Genomic DNA, 17583 nt, shown 5'->3' on the forward strand with positions numbered 1-17583 from the left:
AGGTAAATAGAATGGAATATTTTTTTAGCCTTGCAAATGAATGAAATTCTTGTACATGCTATAACATAGATGAACCTAGAAAACACTATGTTCAGTAAAATAATACAGATACAAAAGGACAGATACTGTTTGAATTTTAAGAATTGCACTTATATGAGTTACCAAGAATAGGCAAATTCACAGAAACAAGACAGTAGAGGTAACCAAAGGTCACAGGGAAGGTGGAATGTACAGATTTTCTGTTTGGGATAATGAAAGCATTCTGAAAAGAGTTAGTGGTAATGGTTACAAAATAAATTGAATGTACTTGGTGTCACTGAATTGTATACTTTAAAATGGACAAAATGTTAAGTTTCATGTTATAAATATTTTACCACACAAAAAAAATGTTAAGCTAAACTGAAGATAAAATGTGTTTTCATAGCCCTCTCAAATCACCCATTAAGTGTCATTTAATCTTTTCCCCTTATTCAAGTAAAATGTATTGATTGCGACATATATATACCTATGGCTGACTCATGTTAATATTTGATAGAAAACAAAAAAATTCTGTAAAGCAATTATCCTTCAATTAAAACATAAATTAAAAAATTTAATGTATTGATTGCTACAGCAGATATCAGCTGATAGGTTCTCAGCTTTCAAAGATACACGGAATAGTCTCTGTCATAAAGAGCTTTATAATCTGCTTGGAAAGGCATAAAAGTAAAATTAACGGGCCAAACCAGGTGATAAATACCATGACATTGGTATAATGTACAGAATTTAGGAAGCATGTAGGTAGGAGCATTTAGCTAACCAGTAAATATCTGGAAACACTTTCTGAAGGATGTTAGTGACAGAGCTGAGTCTCAGCATACACAAATGGCTAACTCCTGGCTAGGAGAAAGGGGATAAGCTTCTTAGGCAAGAAAAGTAATATGTAAAAAGACACAAACAGCAAAGCGAATATGAAGGTATTAAGAAAAATAGGATAATATATGAAATTGGTGGGGTGGGGTGGAGAGAGGAGTATGAATATTGAAGAGTTGGAAAGGGTTCAGAAAATACATTTTGTTTTTTTTTTAATACTTTCTTGGCCACACTGCACAGCAGGTGAGATCATAGTTCCCAACCAGGGATTGAACCTGCATCCCTTGCCTTGGAAGCATGAAGCCTTAACTATTGGATCACCAGGAAAGTCTCAGGAAATGCAAGAGTTTGTACTTTATCCTAAGGGTAAAGAGTAGCCATTTTATAAGGTTTCAGAAAGAGGAATCACGTGATCAGCTATGTCTTTAAAAGAGACCTCCCTGGCTACACCAAGGACAATGGACAGAAGAGGGGCTGGAGCCAAGTGAGAACTAATGAAGGGCCTGAATAAGGCACTGGCAAGACCCACAGAGCCTGGTAGACAGAGTGAGGAAATGTTCATGATAACAACTCATAAGACTAGTTAATGTTTGGATGTAAGTGATAGGAAAACTCTTTGAGTTTCTAGCTTGGGAAATTTGGTGAGTGGTAAGACAGTTCACTGAAATGAGAAACCCAGAAGAAACAGGTCTGGGGCAAGAGAGGTCCTTTCTGTTCAGAAATGTTGCACCAGAGGCAACTGTGGAGCAAACACAAAATAGATGGCTATTTAGGTGTGGGGTTTAGGGAAAATGCTTGACATACATATAGATGGGAGAGCCCACTGAAAACAAAGGAAAATGTGCCTTAAAGAAACCAATGTCTAAATGTACAAGCGCATTATAGAAGTAATTATACTCCCATCCACCACAGAGTAATTCAAGGAAAGGAGCAGGTCCTCTGTGTGACATCAAAGTCAAACCATATGAGCAGCCATTCACTCAACCTTCCATGTAATAAGGCTTATGAGAATAAACTGATTATCAAATAAACCTGCCAACTTTCCAAATGGTTTTCATTTTGAAGCAACAAGAACTTCTGATATATATCTTGTGTGTGGCAAATCAAATCCTAAATCTATATTTATATTTGAGATCAATCCTTTGGGAATCTTGTCAACAATCAGAAAAGAGTAGCTATAAAACAAAACAAAAATAAAACAAGTTTTAGTGTACTCTGTTCTTTTTTAAAAATAGGCATCTGTCCATTTTCCCCATATCTGTTGTTCTTTCCTTCCAGTGCTGACAAAAATGTTTCTTCCAAGTAGATAGATTTTACCTACAGAATTCCAAAAAAATAAATGGATCACATCATATACAGAAGACAAAGACAAGACTTTGAGTATGAAAATCCTGAGTTTGGATTTCATCATTTACAAGATCATGGACAAATTTATTTATTCACTCATTCATTCAAGCAACAAACATGTATGGGTTTCTATATGATATGTCTTGTTCTAAATACATATATTATACTTAGCTGAAAGTGCAAAGTGTTCATAGACCAATGAGGAGATAGCTATGCAAACACAATATCGTGAATATGGTAATTTCTAGAAAATTGGGAAACACAGTTCACCCAACTCTGCTTTTTAGAAAAGCTTTACTGAGAATTGAAGGGGGAGATGTTCAGCAGGTAAGAGAGATGCTAAGAACTGTAAGAGACTAACGGACCCTGGAGAGATGGGAAACAGAGTGGGAGGGGATTCTTGGTAGAAGGAAGTGAGACCAAAGTTAAGATGGCACTAGAAAGTAAACATTGGGTTCTAAGAGCTTCAAGTCATTTTTATAGGGCAAGTACATGAATGACAGAGATAGGTGTGAGGCTTGGCGCTCAAGCTGGTTCCACATCATGCACGTTCTTCTTGCTTTGTTGCCTGGAGGCACCATTGAGGCATCCTCCTTTCCCTCCACTTAGACACAAGAAATACTACTCTTTTGGGTAAATACTGCCTTTTCATGTTATTGCTCTCATCTCTCTACTTCAGAAACTCCCACTCATTATTTGGGGACTCTGTTTGTTCATATGCTCCTCTAAATTCTATAGCATCCTGTTACTCAGGGGTTCTTCAGAGAAACAAAACAAATAGGATATAGAGGTACAGAAAGAGAGATTTCAAGGACTTAGCTCACACAATTGTGGGGGCTAGCAAGTCCAAAATCTGCAGGGCAGGCCAGCAGGCAGGAAATTCAGGCAGGATTCCATGTTGCCATTTTGAGGCAGAACTGCTTTTTCTTTAAGAAACTTCAGCCTTTAGGCTTTCAACTGATCTAATGGAACACATCCACATTATGAGGGATAATGTGCTTTAAACAAAGTTTGTGTATATATGGGCTTCCCCAGTGGTGCAGTGGTAAAGAATCTGCCTACCAGTGCAAGAAACACAGGAGACACAGGTTTGATCCCTAGGTCAGGAAGATTCCCTGGAGTAGGAAACGGCAAACCACTCCAGTATTCTTGCCTAGAAAATTCCACAAACGGAGGAGCCTAGCAGGCTACAGTCCACGGGGGCTGCAAAAAGTCAGACACGACTGAGCAACTGAGCATGCACATGCATGGTGTATACATTCACGAGCAGGCAGAGAGAGAAAGTTAATCACACTTAAAAATACATCTTCACAGAAACATCTAGACTGGTGGTTGACCAAATCACTGGGTACCACAGCCTAGCCAGGTTGACACACAACATTAACTGTTGCACATCCTTTGAGACTTCTTTTTATAAACTGAAATATAGCTAATTTGGGGCTTCCCTGATAGCTCAGTTGGTAAATAATCTGCCTGCATGCAGGAGACCCCGGTTCAATTCCTGGGTCACGAAGATCCACTAGAGAAGGAATAGGCTACCCACTCCAGGATTCTTGGGCTTCCCTTGTGGCTCAGCTGGTAAAGAATCTGCCTGCAATGCAGGAGACTTGGGTTCAATCCCTGGGTTGGGAAGATCCCCTGGAAAAGGGAAAGGCTACCCTCTCCAGTATTCTGGCCTGGAAAATTCCATGGACTCTATGGTCCATGGGGTCACAAAGAGTCAGGCACGACTGAGTGACTTTCACTTTCATTGTTGATTTTTTAACACAATGTTATGTTAGTTTCATGTGTGCAGTAAAGTGGTTCAGTTATACATATATTCTTTTTCAGATGCTTTTCTATATGTTGCTTTCCCTTTCCTTCTAAAGGTTTGTTTATTTTTAAGTTATGGATATCTTTATGGATATTTGTCTTTTCCAGAAGAATAACATACACAATTTAAGTCATATGAGTTCAAGTGGGCTTGAGAGAGAGAAACCTAAGTGTAATTTCGCTAAGTGAGTGGATGCTCAGAGTGAGCAGGAGGTAGGAGATGTGAATCTGTCATTTGCTTGGCTGGTCCCAGTATCTGGATGCGTCCCATGGTGTGGATGCCCAGCAGTCTTGAGTGAGAAGCTCACAACCTCCTCTGGTACCCAAGAGAGGAATGAGCAGTCTGTCCCCACACTGCAGGGAACACCCATTGGGTCAGTGGCATGTCAGCCTCCAACACGGCTCATCAATACAATGCACTGTACTTTACAGGTGACTAAGAGATTTTCCAAGGTAATTTCAACTACAACTGATTTTTAAAATTTATAACATGTGCTGTTTGAATATTTTAGGAATTTTCTACATTTACTATAGAAAATAAGATTTTAAAAAAGGAAGGAGACTAGATGAAACTGAGTATTTGAAATGAAAGTGAAATGAACATTTGAGGAATGTTGGAGAGATATAAAAACAAGTGGAGCGTACATGTTCCAAACTAGATAGAAAGGGAAGGAAGGACCAAGATGTACCAAACATTCATGATTCAGTAAATACATATGAGGTACAACAAGCATCCAACGTTTATGAGGCCTTAAATCAACCACCCACAGATAATACCATTCTGGCCCCACTGGTCATCTGCCCAAGAAATGTAGATGAGACCACAGCTACTCACCAGGGTAACTGACAAGATACAGGTCTTTGCCTGATATACTTGCCCTTGCATCTTTCCAATAGACAAGTGTATATGATGCCCCCATGTACCTTCAGCCTGTGGGATCCCGTTGCTCAGACTCAACTCCAATTCCCATAACCCCACCACCAGATAGGCAAGCTGACACAACAAGGAAAAAACAGGACGATGAACTTTGTATTAGGCTCAGGTAGAGTTGTTCCTCCACTCTGTTTGTAGCTTATCCAATGTGTGTCCATCCACACCTTTTCCTTTACTTCTCATTATGTGTTTTAAACTTTTTTGATAAACTGTGATTTTACCTCCTTAGTTTGGTCTGTGAACTTTTCTTCTTTGTGGCCTCTGGGAAAACTTTACCTAATATGGATCTTGGAGTTTATCTCTGGCTCAAGGTAAACTCAGCAGCAGGAGCTGACTTTAGAATCTTTGCAAAAGAATGTGGCTCTCCATATGACCCAGCAATCCCACTTCTGGGCATACACACTGAGGAAACCAGATCTGAAAGAGACACGTGCACCCCAATGTTCATCGCAGCACTGTTTATAATAGCCAGGACATGGAAGCAACCTAGATGCCCATCAGCAGATGAATGGATAAGGAAGCTGTGGTACATATACACCATGGAATATTACTCAGCCGTTAAAAAGAATTCATTTGAACCAGTCCTAATGAGATGGATGAAGCTGGAGCCCCTTATACAGAGTGAAGTAAGCCAGAAAGATAAAGAACATTACAGCATACTATCACATATATATGGAATTTAGAAAGATGGTAACGACAACTCTATATGCAAAACAGAAAAAGAGACACAGAAATACAGAACGGACTTTTGAACTCTGTGGGAGAATGTGAGGGTGGGATATTTCAAAAGAACAGCATGTATACTATCTATGGTGAAACAGATCACCAGCCCAGGTGGGATGCATGAGACAAGAGCTCCAGCCTGGTGCACTGGGAGGACTCGGGGGAATCGGGTGGAGAGGGAGGTGGGAGCGGGGATTGGGATGGGGAATACGTGTAAATCCATGGCTGATTCATATCAATGTATGACAAAACCCACTGAAATGTTGTGAAGTGATTGGCCTCCAACTAATAAAAAAAAAAAAAGGATTTAAAAAAAAAAAAATATATCAAATCACTGTGTTATACACCTGAAGAAAAAAAAAAAAAAAGAATGTGGCTCTCTTTTGATGGTCATTAAATTTGTGATTTAGCCCATAGGTTGCGAAATTCTGTCAAATCATATCCAGACATGATCAACAGAGATTCTGGGAATCAGAGATGAATGCGGTAGCTGGTTATATCTTTAAATGGTTTCTCATTAAGGAGGCAAGGTATCTGTTTTTCTATGTGGGGAAAGAGCATGATGTTAGACAAGGGAATTGATGATATTGAATGTATGGGGAGAAATACATGGGGTACCCTCAATGAGATTTCCTTCCTGGCATGACCCCTTCTCCTGGAAATTGTCCCTCTGCATGGAATCTACATGTCCTGATGGTGGCCACTGCACTGATCTTGGTTGGTTTAGGAATGACTACCTGACTTGAGCTAAGCCAATGAGCCCCTTCTCTAGGATTTTCGAATTTAGGACTCAAAAAATTGAGATCAGCTCCTCTCCAGTACAGACAGCTGTATGGTGTATTCTTACACCCTGACATATATTAGGGTTCTAACCTTATATTGGGGCTTTCCTGATAGCTCAGTTGGTAAAGAATCCACCTGCAATGCAGGAGACCCCGGTTCAATTCCTAAGTTGGGATTATCTGCTGGAGAAGGGATAGGCTACCAACTCCAGGATTCCTGGGCTTCCCTTGTGGCTCAGCTGGTAAACGATCTGCCTGCAATGCTGGAGACCTGGGTTTGATCTCTGGGTTGGGAAGATCCCCTGGAAAAGGGAAATGCTACCCACTCCAGTATTCTGGCCTGAAAAATTCCATGGACTTCTATAGTCCATGGGATTACAAAGAGTCAGACATGACTGACTTTTTCACTTCAACCTTATATGTTGGGTTCTAGAGCCAGATTGCTTAGATTTGAATCCTGATCTTTACCATCTATGTGAACCTGGGCAAATGGCTTACTCTCTCTTCAGTTCCTTAACTGTCAATTAGAGATAATTATAATATATACTTCATAAGATAAAGATTATAAAGAGTATTATGAGAATTTAGGCCAGTACCTTATACTCACTAAATGTTAGTTATCTTCACTCTTTGTCTCTTATTTATTTTTCCCAAATCTGACTTCAATTTGTGCTGAGTTGCTCAGTCATTATCTGACACTCTGCGACCCCATGGACTGTAGCCTGCCAGGCTCCTCTATCCATGGGATTCTCTAGGCAAGAACACTGGAGTGGGTTGCCATTTCCTCCTCTAGGGGATCTTTCCAACCCAAGAATCAAACCTGTGTCTCCTGCACTGGTAGGCAGATTCTTTACCACTGAGCCACCTGTAGCTTCTATTCACTGTTATTCAATTCAGCACTTATTTTTTGCACAGATGCTATTGGGTTGGCCAAAACGTTTGCTTGAGTATTTCTGTAACATCTTATGGAAGAGTCCAAACAAACGTTTTGGCTAATCCAATATATTCCAAGCATTAAATTAAGCTTAGAAAAAAATATGGTACCAAAGTAGACATGGTCCTGCCTTTTTGGATCTTTTAGTTTAATAAGGGAGGCAAATATTAAACAAATATTTAATTGTTCAGTTCAGTTCAGTCGCTCAGTCGCGTCCGACTCTTTGTGACCCCATGAACCGCAGAACGCCAGGCCTCTCTGTCCATCACCAACTCCTGGAGTTTACCCAAACTCATGTCCATTGAGTCAGTGATGCCATCCAACCATCTCATCCTCTGTTGTCCCCTTCTCCCCCTACCCTCAATCTTTCCCAGCATCAGGGCCTTTTCAAATGAGTCAGTTCTTTGCATCAGGTGGCCAAAGTATTAGAGTTTCAGCTTCAGCAACAGTCCTTCCAATGAACACCCAGGACTGATCTCCTTTAAGATGGACTGGTTGGATCTCCTTGCTGTCCAAGGGACTCTCAAGAGTCTTCTCCAACACCACAGTTCAAAAGCATCAATTCTTCAGTGCTTAGCTTTCTTTATGGTCCAACTCTCACATCCATACGTGACTACTGGAACAACCATAGCTTTGACTAGACGAATCGTTGTTGGCAAAGTAACGTCTCTGCTTTTTAATATACTGTCTGGGTTGGTCTTTTCTTCCAAGGAGCAAGTGTCTTTTAATTTCATGGTTCCACTATCTGCAGTGATTTTGGAGCCCCAAAAAATAAAGTCTTTCACTGTTTCTACTATTTCCCCATCTATTTGCCATGAAGTGATGGGACAGGATGCCATGATCTTAGTTTTCTGAATGTTGAGTTTTAAGCCAACTTTTTCACTCTCTTCTTTCACTTTCATCAAAAGGCTCTTTAGTTCTTCTTCGCTTTCTGCCGTAAGTGTGGTGTCATCTGCATATCTGAGGTTATTGATATTTCTCTCGGCAATCTTGATTCCAGCTTGCACTTCTTCCAGCCCAGCGTTTCTCATGATGTACTCTGCATATAAGTTAAATAAGCGGGTGACAGTATACAGCCTTGACGTACTCCTTTCCGGATTTGGAACCAGCCTGTTGTTCCATGTCCAGTTCTAACTGTTGCTTCTTGACCAGCACACAGATTTCTCAGGAGGCAGGTCAGGTGGTCTGGTATTCCCAACTCTAAGAATTTTCCACAGTTTGTTGTGATCAACACAAAGGCTTTGGCATAGTCAGTAAAGCAGAAGTAGATGTTTTTCTTGAACTCTCTTGCTTTTTTGATGATCATGGATGTTGGCAATTTGATCTCTGATTCCTCATAGGGGACTGGAATACAAAAGTAGGAAGTCAAGAAATACCTGGAGTAACAGACAAATTTGGCCTTGGAGTACAGAATGAAGCAGGGCAAAGGCTAATAGAGTTTTGCCAAGAAAACACACTGATCATAGCAAACATCCTCTTCCAACAATACAAGAGAAGACTCTACACATGGACATCACCAGATGATCAATTCCGAAATGAGACTGATTATATTCTTTGCGGCCAAAGATGGAGAAGCTCTATATAGTCAGAAAAAACAAGACTGGGAGCTCACTGTGGCTCAGATCATGAACTCCTTATTGCCAAATTCAGGCTTAAATTGAAGACAGTAGGGAAAACCACTAGACTATTCATGTATGACCTAAATCAAATCCCTTACGATTATACAGTGGAAGTGACTAATAGATTCAAGGGATTAGATCTGATAGACAGAGTGCTTGAAGAACTATGAATGGAGGTTCATGACATTGTACAGGAGGCAGTGATCAAGACCATCCCCAAGAAAAAGAAATACAAAAAGGCAAAATGGTTGTCTGAGACTTCCAAACTGGTTAATTAACATCAATTCCTGGTAAAGGTTGAAACTGCAGTTAGGTCAAGTACTAAATCTAGTTTTGCTATCATGGGCTTCATCAAACTAATGCCATTTGGGCGTGTGGTTTTTCTCTTTAAATACTTATATATGTAGAAGAGATGTCAATTGAGATGAATTAGCTAAGGAACAAAGTATATATACACAGAGGGAATCATGTGCACATTGGAGGAAAGTGTGTGGCATTTTGAAGATTCGAAAAAAAAATCTGCAGCTGGCACAATTCCTTGAAAGAATATGAGAGTTGAAGCTGAAGTTATATATTAAACAGGCTCATGTTATGTAGCTGTGAAAGCCATGATAAAAGTTTGAGATTTTATCCTAAAAACAGTATTCCCGGTGAATTTAAGGTTCTTTCTTTGCAGCAAAAGAATTCACAGATAAAGCAGGGAGGTTAAGAAAGTTAGAGCTTATTTAAGAGGAGGGAGTGGCAGAAGACATAGCTAGATAGCATCACAGACTCAGTGGACATGAATCTGAGCAAATTCCAGGAGATAGTGGAAGACAAAGACCAACAAAGGTCTGTTTAGTCAAAGCTATGGTTCTTCCAGTAGTCATGTATGGACGTGAGAGTTGGACCATAAAGAAAGCTGAGCACCAAAGAATTGATACTTTTGAACTGTGGTGTTGGAGAAGACTCTTGAGAGTACCTCTGACTGCAAGGAGATCAAACTAGTCTATCTTAAGGAAATCAGTCCTGAATATTCATTGGAAGGACTGATGTTCAAGCTGAAACTCCAATATTTTGGCCACCTGATGCAAAGAACTGACTCATTGGAAAAGACCCTGATGCTGGGCAAGATTGAAGGCAGGAAGAGAAGGGGACGACAGAGGATGAGATGGTTGAATGACATCAATGACACAAAGGACATGAGTTTGAGTAGGCTCTGGGAGTTGGTGATGGACAGGGAAGCCTGGCTTGCTGCAGTCCATTGGGTCTGAGTTGGAAGCAACTCAGCTGCTGAACAATGATGCTCTCAGAGGGCAAACAGGTGAGGAGCTGCAGCCCTGTGTTTCTTTGGCAAGCTGGTTATGAGTGGCATACAAATGAAGGGGCAGAAGATTCACCGGGGAAGGAGTTTAGGGATTGTATTCCCTAGAATACAATTTTTCATCCCAGCTCCATTTTCCTGAGGGGAGGAGGGATTTTTGTCCTTTAGCTTAGATCAGAAGTTTCATCACTTCAGAGCATGATTGGTACTTATCTGCAAGGCTAATTTTATTTTAAGAAAACAATGAACAAGGTTACAGTTGGATGCAGGAGATTCCCGCTTTTCCCCACCTTTCTTTTTCTGATTCCAGGACACTTATCACCTCAAAGGTGTGGTTTCCTGTCAGTCTGGAGGTTCCTGTTTTTCTTTGTCTGCCCATGGACCCCCGCTATTTACAAGAGTTGCAAGATTTCCTGCCACCTGGTCCCTGCCCCCATTCTCTGCCCATACCTAGCTATCTGCCTGCTATAACAACAGGAAGCCATTGTTGTGTGATACTAAGCATTGTAACTCTGGCTATGCAGAGTGAAGAGAGGGGGCAGTATATTTGGGAAACCAGGTAGTCAGTATGACAATTCTCTGGGCACAAGGTATTGGTTGTAGTTAGATTAGGATGGTGGCCGTGGGAATGGCTTCCCTGATAGCTCAGTTGGTAAAGAATCCACCTGCAATGCAGGAGACCTGGGTTTGATCTCTGGGTTGGGAAGACCCCCTGGAGAAGGGAAAGGCTACCCACTCCAGTATTCTGGCCTGGAGGATTCCATGGACTGTATAGTCCATGGGGTTGCAAAGCATCAGACATGACTGAGCAATTCACACAGGAAAGGACAAAATCAGCAGGACATGTTGATGGGTTGGAACTGAGATGTGGCAGAGCAGTGAAGCTGATGGGCTCAAGTGGACAGATGATGAACTGAGAATACTAGAAGAGGTCCAAGTTTCAGGGTTGGGGAACAAAAAAGATTAATTTCGTTAATATAGTTGGAACATATTAATAAGGGAGCAAGGGTGCTGTGTGCAGTAATGAGTTCTCTACTGGAATTATCCAAGTCGGACCAGAGATCTCTGAGCTATGTGTTCAGTGTTCATACTCTGAAGTAAGTTGTGGACTAAATAACCAAGTTCCTATTCATCCCTAATGGGTGACCACAAGCTAGTGCCATTTCTGCCAGAATTTGGTCCCCCAAACAGTTCACGAATAAAATAAAACCCTCTTCTTCTGGAATTTGAATTCCTCAGAATCACCCACACCAGGTTAATAATTAAAGGTTCCTCATACTGTCTTCCTTTGTTTGTTTCACCTGTGTGCAGGATTCTGGTTTCATAAAATCCTCCCAGCAGTATTATTTAATCTAGTGTCAAAGAAAGGTGTGTATATTCCACCAACCCAAGGGCAAGTCTCTACTAGCCCAAGAAGGTGGGAGGCGCAGAAGCCACAGAAACTGACCCTGCCCAAAGCCAAAACAGAGGAGAGGACTCCTTCAAAGCTAACCTTTGTATTTTTTCTCACACCCTATCCAAGCATCTAGCACTGTGCCCTTAGGGCCCCACAGCTATTCGCTAGCCCCACAGATCCACTGATCCTCCAGTCCTAGGGTGGGGGTGAAAGAATGATAATTTTCAAACATAAAATCAAAAATAGAAAAGTATAAAAGGGGAGAAGAAACAAGAGAGTAATATATATTTTGTGTCAGGGCTGCCTCCTCAGTCCCCAGGGAAGCAGTAAACATAAACACTTGCCTAGTGGTCCTTTTTTGACTGTCCTATTAAATGCCCTAGGAGAAGTCGAGGGGATTTGTTTGACAGCTTCATTCCCACCCGATTCTTCTCCAGGTACTAAGTCGCACACCTACCCTAACACAAGGCCCACCAGGACTTCAGGCTCCTGCCCTTCCTTCAGACTTGCTCTGTTGCTGCTGTTCCTCTAAGGGTAAGCATTTCGCCTTCTTTTCCTTCTCCTTCAAATCTCAGCACAAAACTTTCTGGGCCTCATTTGCATCTTCCTGACTTTCCTCATCTCTGAAACGGGAATAATAAACACGATAGTGGGAGTAACAGTAAAACTTAGCCTATTACAATTGCTGTGAGGATTAAACATTATGTATACTTGAAAACCTGCTGGAAACCGCAAAACACTATAAAGTTAGATTTTGTTTTCTGGCCTTTATTTCTAAAGTATATTTAGGTAGTTGGAATGGGTGGGTACCAGAGTGCTATTCTCTCAGGTAGATTAATGCCGTTGCCAAGCGTTTCAGAAGAAAACGCCACTCTGCTTCAAAAGGGACGTCAAGCCCACCTTGCACATAGCCTTTTGGTTGTCTTTCGGTGCAAGAGCTGGGGGCGTGGGAAAACGATGTATGCAGATGCGGGGCGCCTCACGAGTCGCAAGCCGCAGCCTCTCCGCCCCCGCGCAGCCCTCCGCTTGCCTGGGGCGCCCTTCCTCCACCCCCTGCCTGGGGACGGTAAGGCTTGGGGTCTCGAGAGCTCTAACCCTGAGCGCGATTCTGCAGGTGACCGAGAACTCTCGAGCCCCCGGCAGAACTTATCACTTCTGGGCGTCCCGAACACGCCCTCGTCGGAAAGTCAGGTTAGTGGAGGTGGAACCCAAGGAGGCTCCAGGTGTGGAAGGAACAGGCCTACATGGGGAGCGGCTCTAGGTGCCCTCGTGTTGGGGGAGCAAGGTGAATCTCGCCACCCATTTCAGAGCCGGACGTCCCGCCAGGCGGCCGGGGGACTTTCTAGAACAACCCCCGGCGCCGAGGCCGCAGGGGGCCGGAACCCGGTCGGGCGCGGTAGCCGGCGGGGCTCGACGTCCTCACCTGTCTGGGGCCGCCTCTCCGCAGGCCTCAGTTTCCGTGTGTGAGAAATGGGCTGACTACGAGCTCACCCCCTCACCGAGAGAAAGCGGCTGGGGTGTTCCGGCTCAGCGCCGCTACAGAAACCACTCGAGAAAACAGAGTCTGTTTCGGTTTTAGTTCAAAGAAGGAAAAAAAAAAAAAAAAGCAATAGCTGTGAACCTTGCCCAGAAATGCTTGTCAGGTTGAGCGAGAAGCCGGCTAAGCGAACGAGCACAAGAAGGACGAATTGGCCAGGGCGCAGGTGGCTGGTGAAGGTAACTCGGCACTTGTGAAGATGCACCGGCCGTATCAGAACCCACCGCTGCCTCAGGAGACTGAGTCGCAGACGGTTGAAGTAACGGCTACCGGGAGCGGCCTTCTCTGCGCTTGCGCAGTACCCGCGTCTCCCCCGCCTCTCGCTCGCGCCCCGCCCCCGAGCTCGCTCTCGCCCCGCCCACTTGCCCTCCCCTTCCCCAGCCCGGCCGCCCGCGCAGAGCATTGTGGGACACAAACAAAGTGCCCCCAAACAGGCTGGAGTGAGCCGAGCGGCAACGGCGGCGGCGCCGGCCCGCACGCGCGCGGCGGCGGCTCCCTCCCAACCTCCCCCTCCCTCCCCCTCACTCCCCTTCCCCTTCCCCACCCCGCCCCGCCGGGAAAACGCGAGCCGTCGCCGCGCTCCCTAAACCGCCGCCTGCCCTCGGCCAACCGCCCCCAACGGCCGCCCGCGCGTGGCTCGCCAGGCCCCCTCGCTCCTCCCCCTCAGGCCCCCGGAGCGCTCCCCTCCCTCCGCCTCGCACTCTCGCACCTCGCAGGCTCGCCGCCGTTGGGAGCTGCCATGCCCCTGCCGCAGGCTGTCCACGGGCCTAGGCGCGGCGGCCCGAGATAGGGTCCCCTCCGCCTCCCGGGGGAGGAGAGAGGCAGCGGGCCGCGCGCTCCGCCCCCTCCCCCCGGGCCGCCGCCGCCGCCGCCACCTCGCCGCCTCAGCCTGGCGGGGAGGAGGAGGAGGAGCAGCAGGCCTCCGGCCCCCGGCACCGCCGTCCGCAGGTAACCGGGAAGGGAGGGCAAGGCCGGCCCCTCCTCGCCGCCCGCGCCCTCGGGCGGCCCCCCATCTGGGTGCTGGGCGGAAGGGAACGCCGGGTCTCGTCACCCCCATCCGCCCCGGGAGACACCCCGCAGGTTCCCCTCAAAGGCGTCTAAGCCTTCAGGGAGGAGATTGGCCCTGCGTCCCGCCGTCTGGGAGAAATTGCCCCGATCTCCCAGGGCGCCCCTCGACCGCGCGCGCGTGTGCTCAGCACCCTGACCCCGAGGAGGCGGGGTGCTAGCGTTTCACCTGGTCGAGCCAAAACACACAGTTACCCCCGCTCTCCCCCGCTTCTTTTTCTTTGGTATTGGAAAGAAAGGGGTGGCATTTATTTAAAAAACGAAAACCTTTTTTCTTCCCTACCTGGGGCACAGTCTGCATATAGGCGTTTTCTGCTGGCCTAACCAGAAAAGGGCTACCTGCGAGTGAAATGATGAGTACGTTAGAAGGAAACTGCATGCTTGTTAGTGGTTTGAAGCTTAACCAAAATTTAGAATAAAGCCTAATAATGGTGTGCCTTATTGGAACTTAGAGAAATGAAGGCCAAAGCTTACATGTTTTTCGGCAGGTAAGTGAATTATAGATTTTGGTTAAGACATTCTAACTTCCACTTATTTTCTTACTGTTTTATTCGGATAGAGGCTAATACCAAAAGCAAACTTCACAATTTGAGAGCTACTAATAGTTTGGATAGGTAGATTTTTTTTGTCTAGAGGGTTTCAGTTGGAATTACTGCATTTAAAACAATACTGTGTAAATCTTCATGTATAATGTTACTCTCATTACTTCCCTTTGACTGCCAATGAATATTTAATTTTACCTGATGTAGTTTCCTAATCACAGAATGTGGCAGTAATGAAGGGAATGTTTTCTTATAGTCTTGTATTTTACAGTGTTTGCATTAATTAATTATGAGAACCTTTTCCATATCTGATCTGATTTGCAGAACAACCTAATGACTTAGATATTATTACTTGAGTTTTACAGGTGAGACAAACTTAAGTAATGTTAAGTAACTTGCTTTGGGCCACACTACTAGTGATAAAGGTGAGATTTATACCCAGATATGTTTCCAGTGTAGGTGTGTTTTCTACTGTACCTTCAGTACAGGTACACCATTTTTTTAACACTTATTTATGAAAAATAATCAGTCTCTTTGAAATTGAGGAAAAATTTCAATGACTATCTAGTACCTAGGTTCTGTGATTGACATTTCTGCCATGTTGTTCCCCCCTTTCTGTGTGTAATCACTTGAAAGTAAATTGCAAACACCGGGACACTCCCGTATTTCCTCCTGTGGTTATACTGACCCCAATATCATTATCAACACTTTTCTAAATTAGCAATCCATATGCAAATATCTGGGGTCTCTGGAAAATCCACCCCCACCCCACCCCCCAGCTGTATTCAGTTAAGATTCACACATTGCATTTGTTATTATGCCTTGGATCCTTTTTTTAAGAAGACCAGTACCCATCTCCTTTCATTCTGCCAATGAACCAAACCACTTGCTTTATAAGAATGCTCCCAGTTTTAGGATTTATTCATTTCCTAATGGTGTCATTTAATGTAATCCTCTGTCCTCCTAATTTTCCTCTTACTGGAAGTTAGGTCTAAAGAAAAGCTAGATTAGTTTAAGGAAAACTTTTATTTGGCAAGAATATTTCATAGATGATGCTATGTACCTATGTACTTTTATGTTACATCATGCTACACTATTAAGGATACTAAATGTGACCACTTGCTCAGAGTGGTAACTACCAGATTTACTATAAAGGTTTGGTTTGCCTGTTTGTGATTTATATATGATCTTGGGGTAATATCTTGACCCCAAACATACAACCTGTTTCTGGGTACCTTTTGCTCTGTGATAGCATCCAGCGATGACTCTTGCTTCAATCAGTTATTTTATTGGAGATTTTCTGTCAAGATTTCTTTCATTAACTAGAAGTGAACTGAACTTTCTCCTAAAAATGTTAATGTCCTCCTTTTAGTTACTAGCATTCAGGGTAAAGAGTTGGGGAGTTAGTCACCCCCACTGCGTGCATTGCATAATGGTGGCAAATCAGAATTTTTTTTTCTCCTTATTTGTGGGAATACTATGGACGGATGAGTTTTAATCTTTTTTTTAATATATATAACCATTACAGTTTTTTCTTTTTGATGCTCAAACTGTCCCAAATTTGGACAGTAAAACCCTTTCAAATTGGTTCCTGTGTCTTTTTAATGCTCCTGCTCACCATTAGTCTTGGAATGCTCTCTGGTGCAGAATATCCCAGGCTTACCTTGTTACTTTGCTTGTTCCAGATCAGGAATGGGCTTTTCATCCAAGAAGTCCTGACTCTTGTTAGTGAGAAATGGTGTATGGAAACCAGGATCTGACTGTTTGGCATATTCATTGCTGCTGGAGCGTCACTGCATCTAGGCCCTTTGAGAGGGGAGAACAAAAAATGGTGTTTTGCTTGTTTGTTTAAGCAAGTTCATAGAGATATATCCAATTCAAATTTAACATAGCAGGTTTTTCTTTTCTTTGATTCTGTATTTGTCTCTCGTCTTAAACGAAAATCTTAGTTCCTAATAAAATGAACATACTTGCAGTATCCTACTATATATACTTAAAATCATTTCAATATTTTACCAATATCACTACTAGCAGTAAACTTCTTAGTAAAGTTTTAAGATTTCTTTGCATTTATTTTTGTTGTTAGAACATATTGCATGAAGGCTGTGTAATCAGAGTATTTATATTTACTGTGTTCAGAAGTCACTTGAAGTACTTTCTCTGGTTATGCTGCCAATTTGTTATGGTTCATTAGTTCCATTTTTTATTTTATGGTTTTCTTTTTTTTTATTTTCCAAAAGAAACAACTCTTTATTGAAGTACAGTTGATTTAAAACATGTTAGTTTCAGGTGTACAGCAAAGTGATTCACATATATATATTCTTTTTCAAATTCTTTTCCTTTATAGGTTATTACAAGATATTGGATATAGTGTCCTGTATCATACAGTAGGTCCTTGTTGCTTATTTTATATCTAGTAGTGTGTATCTGTTAATCCCAAACCCCTAATTTCCTCCCCGCTTTGGTAGCCATAAGTTTTGTTTGCTTTTTGTGCGTCTGTTTCTGTTTTGTAAATAAGTTCATCTCTATCACTTTTTTTAGATTCCACATATAAGTGATATATGATATTTGTCTTTCTCTGTCTTACTTCCCTTAGTATGATAATCTCTAGGTTCATGGCATTATTTCATTCATTTTTATGGTTGAGTAATATTCCATTGTGTGTGCACATACCACATCTTCTTTATCCATTTACCTGTCGATGGTCATTTAGGTTGCTTCCTTGTGTTGGCTGTTG

General features: G+C 43.0%; 1 protein-coding gene and 1 long non-coding RNA gene across 13 annotated transcripts in view; one reads left to right on the forward strand and one right to left on the reverse strand.

The window, feature by feature from the left end:
- Positions 1 to 7500: 7500 nt before the first annotated feature.
- LOC133073178 (uncharacterized) lies at positions 7501 to 13560 on the reverse strand. Its single transcript, XR_009696891.1, has 3 exons — positions 13126 to 13560; positions 12160 to 12325; positions 7501 to 8728 (listed from the first exon to the last, which is right to left on the reverse strand). It is a non-coding gene; the product is annotated as an uncharacterized LOC133073178 (long non-coding RNA).
- Positions 13561 to 13790: 230 nt separating this feature from the next.
- ZBTB44 (zinc finger and BTB domain containing 44) overlaps positions 13791 to 17583 on the forward strand; it is a 52377-nt gene continuing 48584 nt past the window's right edge. For 3 of the 12 annotated variants that reach the window (XM_061166553.1, XM_061166590.1, XM_061166559.1), the window contains exon 1: positions 13796 to 14187. The gene's annotated coding sequence lies outside the window, so the exon portion shown is untranslated. Of the gene's footprint in view, positions 14188 to 14598; positions 14793 to 17193; positions 17234 to 17583 lie in introns of all 12 variants that reach the window. The other 9 variants (XM_061166566.1, XM_061166579.1, XM_061166573.1 and 6 more) reach the window with 7 other exon arrangements.

This window comes from Dama dama, chromosome 2 (assembly GCF_033118175.1).
Source record: "Dama dama isolate Ldn47 chromosome 2, ASM3311817v1, whole genome shotgun sequence".
Classification (NCBI taxonomy): Eukaryota; Metazoa; Chordata; class Mammalia; order Artiodactyla; family Cervidae; genus Dama; species Dama dama.